The following is a 14,940-nucleotide window of genomic DNA, read 5'->3' as shown; positions in this document are numbered from 1 at the left end:
ATTGTAAGTCAATTACACCAGGCAATGTACTAGGTTAACTAGTTTCTATCCCCATAGAGCTCAGAGGCTCTTGCGAATGACACACATTTTAAATATACATATACATATTTACGTATAAGTATGTATTTATACATAAATTATATACACACACAAATGTAACTGTGGTAACTGCCATAAGAAGAAAGTACAGGATTCTTCATGACAAAATAACAGAGGAGCCTAATTGACATTGCAGAGGTAGGTGTGAGGTCAGGGAGGTCTCTCTGATAAAGTGATATTTGAACCAGCATCTGAAGGATGAATAGGAGTTAACAGGCCAAAAGTGAACATTTTGCAAAGAAACAGCATGTGTAATTCCTAAGGCTGGAAAGAGCTGGCGTGGGTGGAAAAATGGAAGAAGGCTGCATTGTGAGAAATCTTTTATCTTATTTTAAATGAATAACAGAGTTAAAGGAGCTGATAAAGACTCCATTTATTGTGTAAATTCTACAAAACATCTCCTAACACTCTGCAAGGCTCAACTATCTGAGAAAACAATATCTTCATTGTCTTTCTTTAAGCACTGGGGCTTCTGTGGGATGAGCTGGATTCTGGTTGGGAGGCTTGGCTGAACGCATGCAGAGCCGGGGAGGGGAATGGGCATAAGTGAAGACGGAGGGGCAGGCAAGGGCCCTGAGGAAACACAAAGGGCCTGAGGAAACATGAACTTGGATTTTTCTCCAAGTGTAATGGAGTGACTTCGAAGAGTTTTAAACAGGGTGACAATGGCATGACCCAATTTATGTTTGTAAAAGACCAGTTGGACTACTGTACGTATAATGGACTGGAGGAAACAGTGCAACATGGACATGCTTGGGACACGTACGGGTGACAAGTGACAGAAGCTTGGAACAGGGAGACAGCACTGAAGATGGATGCTACGTGGGAAATCTTTCTGTTACGGAACTTATATGCGGACTGCTCAATCCTCCTTCACATACTCCCACTTTACTGTATCAATGCCTGAAGTGCCTGACTTCTACTTACCCGATTCTCTCTTTCAAATAACAACTCCAGTGTTTTAATCGAGATCAAACAGGGCCGGGCTGCCCCTGCGCGCGGGGGCCGAACACGAAGCCGAAAAGTTGATGCTTAGATGCCGGCCCGCCTGCCCGCGGCGGAACCAGAAGCTGGGACAACCCCCGGCCCCCCCAGGTGAGCGCCCCGCAGCGTCACTTCCGGCCGCAGGTGGGCTGGCGCGTGAGGCTGGCGCCCGGCCCGAGGGCCGGCTCCCGGCCGCCCGCGCGGATGGGCTCCTTCCCGGCCGCCTGGACAGGCCGAGCGGGCCCCAGACATCTCCCGCCCGACGTTCAACCCAGCTGCCAGAACACTCACCCCAGGGCCGCGCGGCCAACCGTACAGAAACGTAGACGAAGCCGCCTTCGCCAGCAATCTTGCAACCGGGACTGTGACGGGCCGCGGCGCGTGCGTCTTCTGCCCGCAGGAAGCGCCGCCCCCAACAATGACCCGACGGGCTTGCGCGCGTGGGGCCTACGGCGCATGCGCCGGCTCTAGGGTTTATTTTGAACTGCGGGCGGGACCACGTGGTTTGAGCGAAGAATGCAGCCCCGCCTTTCTACCTGTGAACCGGGTATGAAAGTGGCCTAGGCTGCTGACCTGTGGCTTGTGACCAGCGATTCACTCGTGGTGAAAAATGCCTCTGTAGTAAGGCGGTTATAAGAATTAAAAGACATGTTTCCAGAAAAAGAGAGAGAGGTACGTATACTAGTGTGCCGTGCGAATGTAAGTGCTTACAATTCACCACGAACTCCAAAAAGAAAGTGAGCTTGGGGAAGGGAGCTGGCTTGAGCACTGCACATTTCAGTAGCCGCGCGCAGTAGGCGTAGTGACCTCTCTTGGTCAAACGGCACGGCTGTTAGCACGTAATAGGGCTTATTTATCTCTGTTCCCCCCTTCGCTCTACACACACACACACCCCACCCTACCCCGCAAGCAGGGGTGGGTGTGTGTGCATAGTGGGCCTATGTCAATGTCTTGATTGCGTTAGTGAGCCAGTCATTTAATATTTGTCCTCCGATCAAAGAGGTAAGGAGAATTTTGAGCCAGGTGAGAATTTAGCTAGGAACATTTGCAGAAACGAAATGTTCACACACGGGTTCAGAGCAAAGGGAGGAAATTGAGCTACACCTGAGGAAGGAGTAGCCCACGATGGGTGGCAGCTGTACCATACAGCAGCTTCTCAGCCCAGGGATTCCTGCTCTGGGAGAGGGTGGATTTTCCAGGGACCAGAGCCAGAAAGCCCTCTGGGAGTGGCAGTGACTGTGGGAAGGATCTTTGGGGCCTAGGTAGAGAAGTGCCATACTCATTTTGAAGCCTGAAGTTGGAAGGTAGGAAAAGGGGGTGGGACGTGTACTTGATAATGCTCAGTAATACCACTGTATCTCTCCTATTAGCAGTGCCAATCTACGTATGCCTAGAGCCATCCCACATCAAAATATAACTTGTTTTATTAAAAAGGAATAAAGAATTCTAGTCATCTCTTGAATAAAATATTGAAAATAGTAATACATCGGTAAGATATTAGTTTTAATGCTTGAATGTCAGAGCAGTTTCTCCCAGATATATAGTGGTTTCCAACCATTCTGAGAATGAGGTCCACTTTTTAATGTGTATTATTTTGGTGAGCCCCTATGTATCATTCAGAATTTGGATAGGAAGCAGATGGTACACTCAGACTAGGTAGTTGAGAAGAATTAATAACAATGTTTACAGAGGTGTGGGCAGGGTTAAGGAAAACAACTCAGGATGGCAAAGTAACCCTGGGGCTAGCAAGAGGCCAGGAGCCTCTGTTCCCATCTGTTATGGGCTAGATCGCATCCCCCCAAATTCATTTGAAATTCTAACCCCCAGTACCTCAGAATGTGTATTTGGAGATCTGGTCTTTAAAGACCCTAAAAACCTTTAAGTCAAGATGGGGTCATTAGGGTGGGCCCTAATCCAATATAACTGGTGTCCTTATAAGAAGAGGAGATCAGGACACAGACACAGAGGAAAGACCATGTGAAGACACAGGGAGAAGATAGCCATCTACAGGCCAAGAAGAGAGGACTCAGAAGAAAACCCTGCAGACACCTTGGTCTCAGACTTCTGGCCTCCAGAACTGTGAGAAAATTAAGTTCTGTAGTTTAAGCCACCTAGTCTGTAGTACTTTGTATGGCAGCCCTACCAAACTACTATACCATCCCTGGGCCTGAGGGGGTAATGGGAGGATACAGGTTCAGAAGAGAGTAGCTGAGTGGAGAAGACCACTTGACCAGAGAAATGCACAAACCTGTGATCACTCAGCAGGAGGGGACTAGGGAGATAAATACCCAGACCTCACTATCCACCATGATTTCATCTGCTGGTGCATCCCATTGGACAAAACCACTGAAGCCAGAGGGCAAGGGAGCCTGTTGATGCCCATCTATATAGATCAGTATCTTAGAGCACAGGGCAGGGGAGAGAGAGATGGGGAGTGGATCTGGAACATCAAACAAGATACGCATCATACCCCACACAATTGTAATTATCCTTTTCATATCCCTTTAATTTAGAAAATGCATAATGATGTAGAGTCACTATTAATTCAGGAAAGCTTTTCACATGAATTTGTATTTAACTAAAGAATCTGTATATACTTTCCCTAAGCCAAGTTTCCTCTGACCTCTCTAGACTGAAAGTAGTAGTAAAGTCGTGTTAGCAGCAGAATTTGAAGATTCCTGTGCCCACCTGAATATTTAGGACCCTTCTTTTCCCCCATGCCCTTACAAATGAAACTAATACACTATAAAAGAGAGATTCCTTTAGCCCTTCCACCGTGTGAGGACACAATGACAAAATGGTGGTCCTGGAAGTGGGTGCTCACCAGACACCGAACCTGCTGGCATCTTAATCTCGAACTTCCCAGCCTCCAGAACAGTGAGAAATTTCTGTTGTTTATAAGCCACCCAGTCTATATTTTGTTAGCAGCCTAAATGGACATAGAATATAATAGTGGGATTTTCAGTAACTTATTTGTAATGCTCATTTATAAACTGAGACATCTAGATATCAACCAAGACCTCTCCTTTCCTCCCTACTCACTCAGTCCCCATTGGTTCTGCCTCAATAGCTTGAACACCTACCCAACTTTCTCCATCCCCTCTGTTGGAACCAGTCTTCTCACTCCAGTCTTGTTCCCTACCCATGCATTTGCATGCATTTGCCAGAGGGATTTAAGACGCTACTCTGATCATGTTCTCCTCTGCCTCAGACCCACTCTTGTACGATAAAATTCACGCTATTTAACATGTTATCCAAGCCATTTTATTATCCTGCCCAATCAGATTTTTCTGCATCATTTCTGTCCTTCTCTCCCGGGATATGCTCAAAATTTAAGGAACTACATACTCTTCTATTTGTAGTGTGCTGCTGTTGGCTCCTACTGGCTAGCAAGCCCATTGTGTGCATCTATTCTCAATTGTTTTAGACTTCTTGGGCTGCCATAACAAAACGTGAATGGCTTAAACAACATACTTATTTTCTCACAGTTCTGGAGGCTGGGAAGTCCAAGATTAAGGTGCCAGCTGATTCAGTCCTGATGAGGACTCTTCCTGGTTTGCAGACAGCCACCTTCTTAGTGGAGAGAGAGTTCTGGTATCTCTTCCTTTTCTTATAAGGGCATCAGGCGCATCAGATTAGGACCCACCCCACTCTTAAGGCCTCATTTAACCTTAAGTATCAATACATCCCGAAGGCCCTATCTCCAAATACATTCACAGTGAGGGGTTAGGACTTCAACATGTGAGGGTGGTCACGGGAGACACAACTCAGTCCATAGCCCACTCTGCTTTCAGTGACTTCGCATTGGTAGCTTGAAATTGGTCGTGTAGGAGTATTTACACTGCAGAAATGGATAAACTCTATGAGCCAGGGCTTTTGGTGGGAGGGGAGCAGTTAATCTTTCCCTAGCACACCTCCACTTCTTATTCTCAGGCCCATGTGACTTTGCACATGGGTCTCTCACCTGGAATTCTCTCACCTATTCCAAACTCAGCCTAAACTTTCTTCTTCTGAAGCTTTCCTTCACCCTCTCAGCAGAATTAGGCCCTTGCATCTCCTCTACACCCCGAAACCAGTATTTCAAAAATCCCTAGTATAGCACTTACTGTTTTTGATTTTAATGTATTCTACTTAACAAGCACTTATATAGCCCTGACTGTGGGCCAGGTTTTGTCCTAAGTGCTTTACAAATATTACCTCATTTAAATATGACCAGAATTGTCCTCGTACCTTGACGTTCTATTTAGTGTTCAGTGTAAGAAACTCTCCCCCTACCCTTACAAAGCAGAAGGACTATGTTGACTCTCACTTTTAAAAACTTCTGGGTGGGGCTTCCCTGGTGGTGCAGTGGTTGAGAGTCCGCCTGCCAGTGCAGGGGACACGGGTTTGTGCCCCGGTCTGGGAAGATCCCACATGCCGCGGAGCGGCTGGGCCCATGAGCCATGGCCGCTGAGCCTGCACGTCCGGAGCCTGTGCTCCGCAACGGGAGAGGCCACAACAGTGAGAAGCCCGCGTACCGAAAAAAAAAAAGAATAAAGTTGGAATCTACTTCTTACCACATAAAAAAATCAACTCAAAATGAATCATAGACCTAAATGTAAGTGCTAAAACTAAAGCTCTTAGAAGAATACTTAGAGGTAAATCTTCTTAAGCTTGGGTTTGGCAATGGATTCTTAGATATGACACCAAAAGCACAGCAATAAAAGAAAAAATAGATCAATTGTACTTTATCAAAATTAGAAACTTTTGTGCATCAAAGGACACTCTCTAGAAAGGGAAAAGGCAACCCACAGAATGGGAGGAAATATTAGCGAGTCATGTATCTGATAAGTGTCTAGTATCCAGAATGGATAAAGAACTCTTCTGACTTAACAACAAAAAGAAGAAAAAACCAATTAAAATAAGCAAAGTACTTGAATAAACATTTCTCAAAAAAATATTGGCTAAACTTATCAGATATGACCTGGGTAATATTGTCTGGCAAGAGACCCAGTTTTCTTTCCTCCCCATGTTAAGGAACAGAGGAAGCACCTAAAATAGCAATGTTGATAGTAGTGGCTTTAGAGGGGGGAAAATTATATACACACATTGCAAGATTAACCTCCCAGTTCAGCCTGTTAACATCCTCATTCATTTTTCTCTCCCTCATATTTGGAGCTAGCAATGCGTCTGACCCTTGGAAAGTGGAGGAATAAATATCTGAGTCTTTGTTCATGTCCTTCTTCTCTCTGGGTTGTCAATACGGTGATACTGTATGAGTCCCCCATTATTTACCTCAAATTTCAGTCCTTTCATAAAGCTTTCCCACCACCACCTTCAGGCTGCAGGAAGTCCTCTTTGCTCTCTGAGTCCAGCACAGCACTCCCCAGACTATTTTGCAATTGGCTGGGTCAGCGTCCATTTCCCCCACTGACGGGGAACTGGGACCTCTGCTGCCCCACCACCTTACCCTCTCCCTCCATAGACACAGAATACCACCCCTAGCCCTGTCCCCTCTCCCAGAGCTACAAGGACTGTCAAGCACTTAAGATAAAGAGGCCCAGCCGCTGCCTCTCAAAAGTATCAGCCCCTTGGGGACCGCAGATCTCAGAGCCATCAGCAGTTCCAAGGTTGTACCAAGTGGTGAAGCTTTAAAAACTTACCTCCTCCAGCCTGGCATGAGCATCTACCCACAACCCACCTCATTTCTGCTAGGGCTGTGCTTAGAGACTCACAGATTCCTCAAGATGCTTTTTAAGGCTTCCTGCTCTTTGCTGGCAAATTGTTAATCAGTTTGTGGCAGCATAAATAAAATTAGAGGGTTTAATTAAAACTAATGAACGAGTGAGTGGAGACCAGCCTGGCCACTTTGCTCTCTGAGCCTCAGAGCAGTAAATAATGAAAATGTCACACAGCAAGTGATGTGTTTTAGCAGAAGTGAAGGGCCAGCCGAAACAAGGCCACAGAGAGCTCCTCCACTGGGGTGCAATTTGGAAGTAGGTGGAATCCCCATTTTGGTGTATCTTATTAACTAATTCCACAGGAACTGTTCCAGTTTTCTGGCCCTTCCAAAAAGAAAAAAAGAGTAGCACACAGGAAGTCCATTCTCTGTGTAGCCTTGGCGTGCTTTAATGTCCTGGTCCCCATGGAAGGGAGCAGTGGACACAATGATAGGGCCATACTGTAGGCAGTATGTGGGCAGGAGTCTGGAATTCTGACTTTCTCAATGTGGAGGATACAAAAGGGAGAAGTGTTCTATAAACCACTCGCCTTTCAAATGCTTTCCCAGAAGTTCATGTAGGTAAAAACCTGTCCATGACTGTTTGGGCTTAGGTCTGAACGCCATTTAATCATAAAATCCTTTTTGCACAGTTTTAGTAAGGCATTTTCCAGATATGCAACGACCATGCAAGTGAGAGAAGCATTTTAAAAGTCACATCCCCAATGCAACCCTCCTCCCAGTGTCCACCTCTCTGGTATAAGACCTGCATCAGCCTGCACTGTAGCTTGTCACTTTCAAGGTGATTCTACACACAGATACAGGCATCTTATGATTCATTTTGTCCCTGAGTGGAGGCCTGCCCAAGCATTTACATGTTGAAATGAATATTACTTTATTACGAATTGCTTCCCTTTTATTTTAGTCAGCTAGGGCATTATACTGATTTCAAAAAACTGTGTGCATGTGTGCAGGGAGTGTTAAGAAATATTTATTACAGAAATGGGTGCCTCAGACGTGATTCTGTTTGTGTTTATGAAATGGGTGGGAGGCTGGCTTGTGAGGTCCTGGAATGGTCTGCTGGGGAGTTTCCTTCTGTCTTCCTGGGTCTAGCACCCTCTTCTTAGCTTGAAACAGTGCTTCTCCAAGTGTGGTCCGAGGCACACCTACATCAGCTTCAGGTGCTTATTAAACAGATTCCCAGGCCCCCTTCAGACCACAGAATTGGAATCCCCAGGATTAGGCTGGGAACAGGACTGTCTCCCCAGCAATGTGGGACCTGACATGTGGTGAGAAGAGGCCTCCAGGACTTCCGGACCAGGGGAGGCACTTCTGACTCCTCCCCCTCAGGGGACCTCCTCTCCTCCTCCGTCCTCATCCACATGCACCCACCCCACCCCCAGATTTAGCCAACATTTCCTTTCCTTACATTTACCTCCACCTCCTGTTATCTCCCTCTGTCAGCTTGGCCTATTTTGCACACCAGAGTAACTATTGTGGAGTCCAGTGGGAATATTTTCCTTAAAGTTACACTTTCATATTTCCCACTCAAAAAATGTATCTCAGGCACCCCTATGTTTATAGCAGCCTATGCACAGTAGCCAAGACGTGGAAACAACCTAAATGTCCATCGACAAATGCATGGGTAAAGAAGATGTACATCTATACAATGGAATACTACTCAGCCATAAAAAAGAATGAAATCATGACTTTTGCAGCAACATGGCTGGACCTAGAGATTATCACCTAAGCAAAGTAAGTCAGAAAGAGAATGGCAGATATCATATATCACTTATATGTGGAATCTAAAATATGACACAAATGAGCTTATCTACAAAACAGAAACAAACTCACAGACATAGAGAACAGACTTGCAGTTGCCAAGGGGAAGGGGCGGTGGGGAAGGGATGGATTGAGAGTTTGGGGTTAGCATATGCAAACTATTATATATAGAATGGATAAACAACAAGGTCGTACTGTATAGCACAGGGAAATATATTCAATATCCTGTGATAAACCGTAATGGAAAAGAATATGGAAAAGACTGTATATATATGTATAACTGAATCACTTTGCTGTACAGCAGAAATTAACACAACATTGTAAATCAATTATACTTCAATAAAATAAAATTTTTAAAAAAAGAAATGTGGTACTTTATTTGTAGTTGGCTGTTCTAGCCTGAGTCAATACAGAAGTGATACAGGTAGGGACTGAGGAACAAACGTACAAAAATCAGCAAAGGTCCCAGGAAAAATCCTAATTTAACAATGGCTTGGGATCACAGCTTTAATTTAAAATTTTTAAAATACATATTGGGGATGAGGGTTGGGAATCGTAGCCAGTGAGGTGTGTGTTGTTTTCTGACTGATAACAGTTGAGGCCTTTGGTCCAGGAGAGAAAATGTCAGGCTCAGCAAGATTCCAAAGTGGAAGCAATTTGAAAAAGGTTTGGAGAAGATCAATTCCCTGCCCGAAAGGCCTAAACAAACCCAAACTAGAGCTTTTTACACAAATGATTAGAAATGAAAGAAAAATTGCATCAAAGCAAATGTGTGTGTGTGCAACATATTGGCCCCCTGGTGTCATTTGAAGGAAGTTAATGTGGAGGGCCAAAGAGATGGAGTCTGCATTATGCAATGCTCCAGAGACCTGCCTGCGATTTTGTTCCTAGTGTAGCAGAAATAAATTCTCCCAGCAAGCCTTCAGGGAGAAATAAGACATGTGCATAAGTAAGATTAATCAGTAAAGCTAGCGTCGACCTAATGAGTCATCTTTGACAGCATAAAACTTGAAAACTACAAGGCTGTGTCCTGTCAGATCTGTGCATTCTCACAAGAAGTGAAACGGGGCTGCCCAAGTGTGCAGTGTGGGCAGCTCTTCAGCACATTAGGCCTAGCAGAGAGAAAGTGATAGAAAAATGGCTGCAGTGGGGTTTATTGACCTACCATGGGACTGGTTCTGTAGAGGCTTGGGGTGGGATGCTGGGGTGGAGAAAAATGAAGGTCTGGGGGCTCATGCACCTTCTTCCCTCAGGAACCCCCATCCTTCTTGTCAAATGAAGCTCCCAGGGAGCCTGTGTTTCCATCCAAACAATCCACCAGGATTTCCTGAGGTGCAGCAAAAGCTTCTGAGAGATTGGGAAATGGGGGGCACAGAGAATGGTCAGATCAGGACGTCCATGGGGCAGAACCTCCAGAAGTTTCCATGCCTGGTGAAGAGAGTTTGGAGTGGTCTTGTGTCCACTTGTGCTGCCAATTCTCTGCCCCCATTTGTCAGCAGCTCCTGCAGGCCAGCCCTCACCTAGAATTAGCCCCTCTCTCTGCTATGCATCAACACCTGCTCACACACAGCCTTTACTTTCTTTGCGCCTGAAAACCTCTTCACGTCCCTCTCTTCCCAGCCCTGATTATCCTCAGACTCAATCAAGGACAGGCTGAGGACCTGCTGTCCTCATAAGTCACAGTCCCTTTTAGAAAGTGGGGACATCAGTGTCTCAGATGTCCCCACCCTTGTTACCCTTAGCTGTCAAAGTGCCAAACCTCTTCCTCAGGGAATCATGGTGACCTGGCAAGCCAGACCCTGCCACTCCCCAGATATGCCCCAGCTTTGAGAGGTTTCTTTAAACACCCAAAAAGTTGAACCCCACCTTCCTTCTGTTGACTGATTCCATTTAGATGGTGGACAGCATGCCCCAAAGGACCCTAGAGAGTTCCTGTGTGCTTAGAGCCTCCTGAATGAATAGCCAGGCCCCTCCACATGCCCACAGCCAGGTTCTGTGGGAGCAGCATCCTCCCTGCAGAAACAGCAGCACGGCACACTGGTGCTGGCACCCGACCCACCCTAGCCCATTGCATGCACCACCAGCCCTGCTACCTGGCTTATTCCACAAGCCTCAGCTGCAGCATCTGACCTCCTGGGCACACAACCCCCCTCCTCCCCTGAGCAGCTGATCCCAGAAGTCCTCATCAAGGGCATCAGACCTGGCCCTCTTTCTTGAGCCATGGGCACGCTCCCTGTCTATGCATGCAACTAGAGGAAAGGTTTCTGGGACTCTTGCTCATGATAGCCATTGAGTGCACAAGAGGGCACAAGCTTTGGAGCAATGTGGCAACCTGCCTGGCCTGGTGTCCTGGCTCAGTCACTGATGTGCATCCTGGCAAGTGAGTTAATATCTTGGAGCCTCGGTTTCCTCATCTATCACTCACTCAATGATTATTTACTGTGCCTGCTATGTGCCTGCACTGTTCTAGGCACTGAGTATACAGCAGCAAATAGCAAAGATATAATCTCTGCTGTCCTGGAGCTGACGCTTTAGTGGAAAAAGAAAGAGAAACAATCAATGAGTAACCAAATAAATAAATTCAGTAACATCAGCCAGTGGTAAATGCCATGCAGGAAATCCGTATGACAGAGGGACTGTGGCTGGACAGATGGGAAGGGACTTGGATAGTGCGGTCAGGGAGGGCCACTCTGAGGAGATGATCTTTGAGATGAGGCCTGATGACTCAGTGGAAGCCAGCTGTGGGAAGATCTAGAGCAAGGTGAAAGGAGAGACGAAAGGTGGCTGAGGTCAGAGTGAATTCCACATATTCAAGGAGCAGAAGGGCAGTGAATGGAGGGAGTGAAGGGGAGCAGGGGTGACGTGAGTCCAAGACGTGGCTGGATCATGTAGGGTCTTGGGAGCTACAGGGTCCTCTCTGTTTGATTTTTATTCTAATTGTAACAGAAAACCACTGGATGATTTTCCACAAGAGAAGGATACAAAATTTCAGTTTTCAGAACTTTACTGTCTGCCTGCATGTGATGAGTAGCTGGTGGTAGTGGGGTGGGGGTGGGGGGGATAGAAGCGGGTGACTATTATTGTCCAAGAAAGATGAGGATGGAAATAGTGGAGTACAGCTGGGACAGATTTGGAATATGCCTTGGAAAAAACCCGATAGGTCTTGCCAATGGATTTGATAGGAGGGTTGAGGAAATTCAGGATGAGTCTAAGAAGTTTTGCTGGAGCCGCTAGTTGGCTGGTGGTGCCACTTGCTGAGATGGGGACATCTGGGAGAGAAGCAGATACAGTATATGCAGGTGGGGAGGAAGCAGGAGGAATGTTTGGGCTGGGGTACGTTTGAGAGACCTCTTGGACATGCGAGTGGAAATTCCAATCATGCAGTTGGTTATATGAGCCTAGAGTTGAAGAGAGAGGTCCGGAGTAGTACCTGGATGGAATGTGAAGTCGTGAGATCAGATGAGAGCACCTCAAGGCAATGTGTAAGTGGGAAAGATGGACCAAGCTCTGGAGACCCCAACCTTTAGAAGTCAAGCATGAGAAATCTGTGAAGGAGACTGAGAAAATGAGGTGGGAGCAAAATTGGGAAAGAGAGAACATCATGAAAGCCAAGAGAAGAGACTACTTCAAGAAGCAGGGAGTAGTCTGCTGTGGTTTTTTTCCAATTTTATTGAAGTATAGTTGATGTAAAATATTATATATTACAGGTGTATGACATAGTGATTCACAATTTTTAAAGGTTATATACATCATTTATAGTTATTATAAAATATTGGCTATAATCCCCGTGTTGTACAATATATCCTTGTAGCTTACTTTCTACCTTATAATTTGTACTTCTTAATCCCTTACCCTTACCCCTATCTTGCCCCTCCCCTCTTCCCTCTCCCCACTGGTAACCACTAGTTTGTTCTCTATATCTGTGAGTCTGCTTCTTTTTTTTATATTACTAGTTTGTTCTATGTTTTAGATTCTACATATAAGTGATATCATACAGCATTTGTCTTTCTCTGTCTGACTTATTTCATTTAGCATAATGCCCTCCAAGTCCATCCATGTTGCTGCAAATGACAAAATTCCAATTTTTTTAATGGCTGAGCAGTATTCCACTGTATATATATACAACAGCTTCTTTACCTGTTGATAGACACTTAAGTTGCTTCCATATCTTGGCAATTGTAAATAATGCTGCTTTGAACATTGGGGGTGCACGTGTCCTTTCAAATTAGTGATTTTGGTTTTTTTATGTACACCCAGGGGTGGAATTGCTGGGTTATACAGTAATTCTATTTTTAGTTTTTTGAGAAACCTCCATGCTGTCTGTTTTCCACAGTGGCTGCACCAACCATGTACAAGGGTTCCATTTTCTCCCATCCTTACCAACATTTGTTATTTATGTTTTTCTTGATGATAGCTGATCCTGGCAGCTCAGTTGGACCATGTTCTGCCTTTAGTCATCCAATTATTCACAAGCCTATATACAATACACCATTCATCCACCCACCTGCCCATCCAGTAAGCATACATTGATCACTTGCTCTATTCCAGGTTCTGCGCTTGATGCTAAGAAGCCAGAAATAATGAGAAATTCAGCATAAAACAAAACCAGATTTTGAGAGGGAATAATAAGGACCATAAATACCCTCCCACATGGAACAATCAAAAATGCAGTCAAAATATATGAAATAATGAATTTCAATACATTGGATACCAGGCAAGGAAATACAGGGATTCCTGAGAAATAGAAAAAAAAAAAAAAAAAAAGGGATGAGCCCTACAATTGCTCAGTACACAGAGAACCCAAACAGAACCAGAAGACTCTCTGATTTGAGAACATGGAGCTGAGAGTCTGGGGCAACCAGACAGCTAGAGTTCTAAGGACAGAGTACCAGAGAGGAGAGAGAACCACAGAGACTTACGAGTCCCTTTTGAGTATTTAGCAGAGTACTGACCAGCATGTTTGTGTAAGGAGATTACCCAGGTCTGGGAAAGGAGCCATCCAAGACTATTAGGGGGAACAATGCCCAGCGCTCACACAGTGATTGGAATAGTGCCTGCTCCTACCAGGCAGACTGGAATACCTCATAATTAACAATAGAAATACTCAGGAAAATCTTGCCTCAATAATGCAAAATAATTAACCCGAGACTGGGCACTGCTCCAAACTCACCAAGAAAATCATAAATCAAAACTTAAAGGATCAAACTGTCTCCTAGTAAATTAACTTCATCCCAGAACAAAACTCAAGAAGATTTATAACAATAAAAAATATTCAGCATCTAACAAGGTAAACTCACAATGTCTGGCATCCAATCAACGTTTACCAGGCATTCAAAGAGGCAGGAAAACATGATCCACAATGAGGATAAGACAGTTATTTTTAAAAAGACCCAAGTTAAATTCCTGAGGTGAAAACTACCACGTATGAAATGAAATCTACCCTGGATGGGATTAATGGAGGAATAGACATTGTGTAAAAGATTAATGAATTTGTAAACATTGTAATAAAAATTACACAAAATGAAACACAGAGAAAAATAAATTTGAAAAAGAAAAGAGCATCAGTGAGGTGCAGAACAATTTTAAGCAGCCTAATATATGTGTGATTGGAGTCGCTGAAGGAGCAGGAGAGAATATTTGAGAAATAATGGCTAAACTTTTTCCAAACTTGATGAAAGCTATGAACCCACAGATCTATGAAACTTAGTAAACCCAAAGCACAAGAAACATGAAGAAAGGTACACCAAAGCATATCATAATCAAATTGCTCAAAACCAGTGATAAAGAAGATCTAAAAAGCAGCCAGAGGAAAAGGGCATGTTATACACAGAGAAACAAAGATAAGGATGACTGTAGATTTCTCTTTGGAAACAGTGCAACAAGGAACACAGTGGAGCCATATCTTTAAAGTGCAGATAGAAAAAAATCTGTCTAGATTTCTATACCCAACAAAAACATCTTTCAAAAACAAAAGTGAAATAAATACTTATTCTGACATATGAAAGCTGAAACAATTTATCATGAGCAGACCAGCAATACAAGAAATGTTAAAGGAAATCCTTCATACAGAAGTAAAATAATACCATATAGAAATCTGGATCTGTGCAAAGAAACAAAGAATACCAGAAATGGTAACTCTATGGATAAGTGTATAAGATTTTTTATTATTTAAGTTAATTTAAAAGATAACAGTTTAAACAAAAATGATGATAATGTTATAATATTTATAACATATGTAAAGATAAAATGTTTGGCAACAATAGCATAAAGGCTAGGAGAGAAAGTATACTATTATAAGGTTCTCATACCATATGTCAGTGTTTCTCAACCACGATTAACATTTTGGACTGGATAATTTTTCATTGTGAGGGACTATT

The 14,940-nt window shown here is 44.3% G+C and overlaps 1 protein-coding gene across 2 annotated transcripts in view; it reads right to left on the bottom strand.

The window, feature by feature from the left end:
* ERCC6 (ERCC excision repair 6, chromatin remodeling factor) overlaps window positions 1–1,483 on the bottom strand; it is a 75,621-nt gene extending 74,138 nt beyond the window's left edge. For both annotated transcript variants that reach the window (XM_081234387.1, XM_081234388.1), the window contains exon 1: window positions 1,375–1,483. The gene's annotated coding sequence lies outside the window, so the exon portion shown is untranslated. The remainder of the gene's footprint in view (window positions 1–1,374) is intronic.
* Window positions 1,484–14,940: the final 13,457 nt, after the last annotated feature.

The sequence above is a fragment of the Mesoplodon bidens genome, assembly GCF_964165515.1.
Source record: "Mesoplodon bidens genome assembly, chromosome: 1".
Lineage (NCBI taxonomy): Eukaryota > Metazoa > Chordata > Mammalia > Artiodactyla > Ziphiidae > Mesoplodon > Mesoplodon bidens.
The sequence above is the reverse complement of the archived record's forward strand: the minus strand, read 5'-3'. Positions and strand labels throughout refer to the sequence as shown.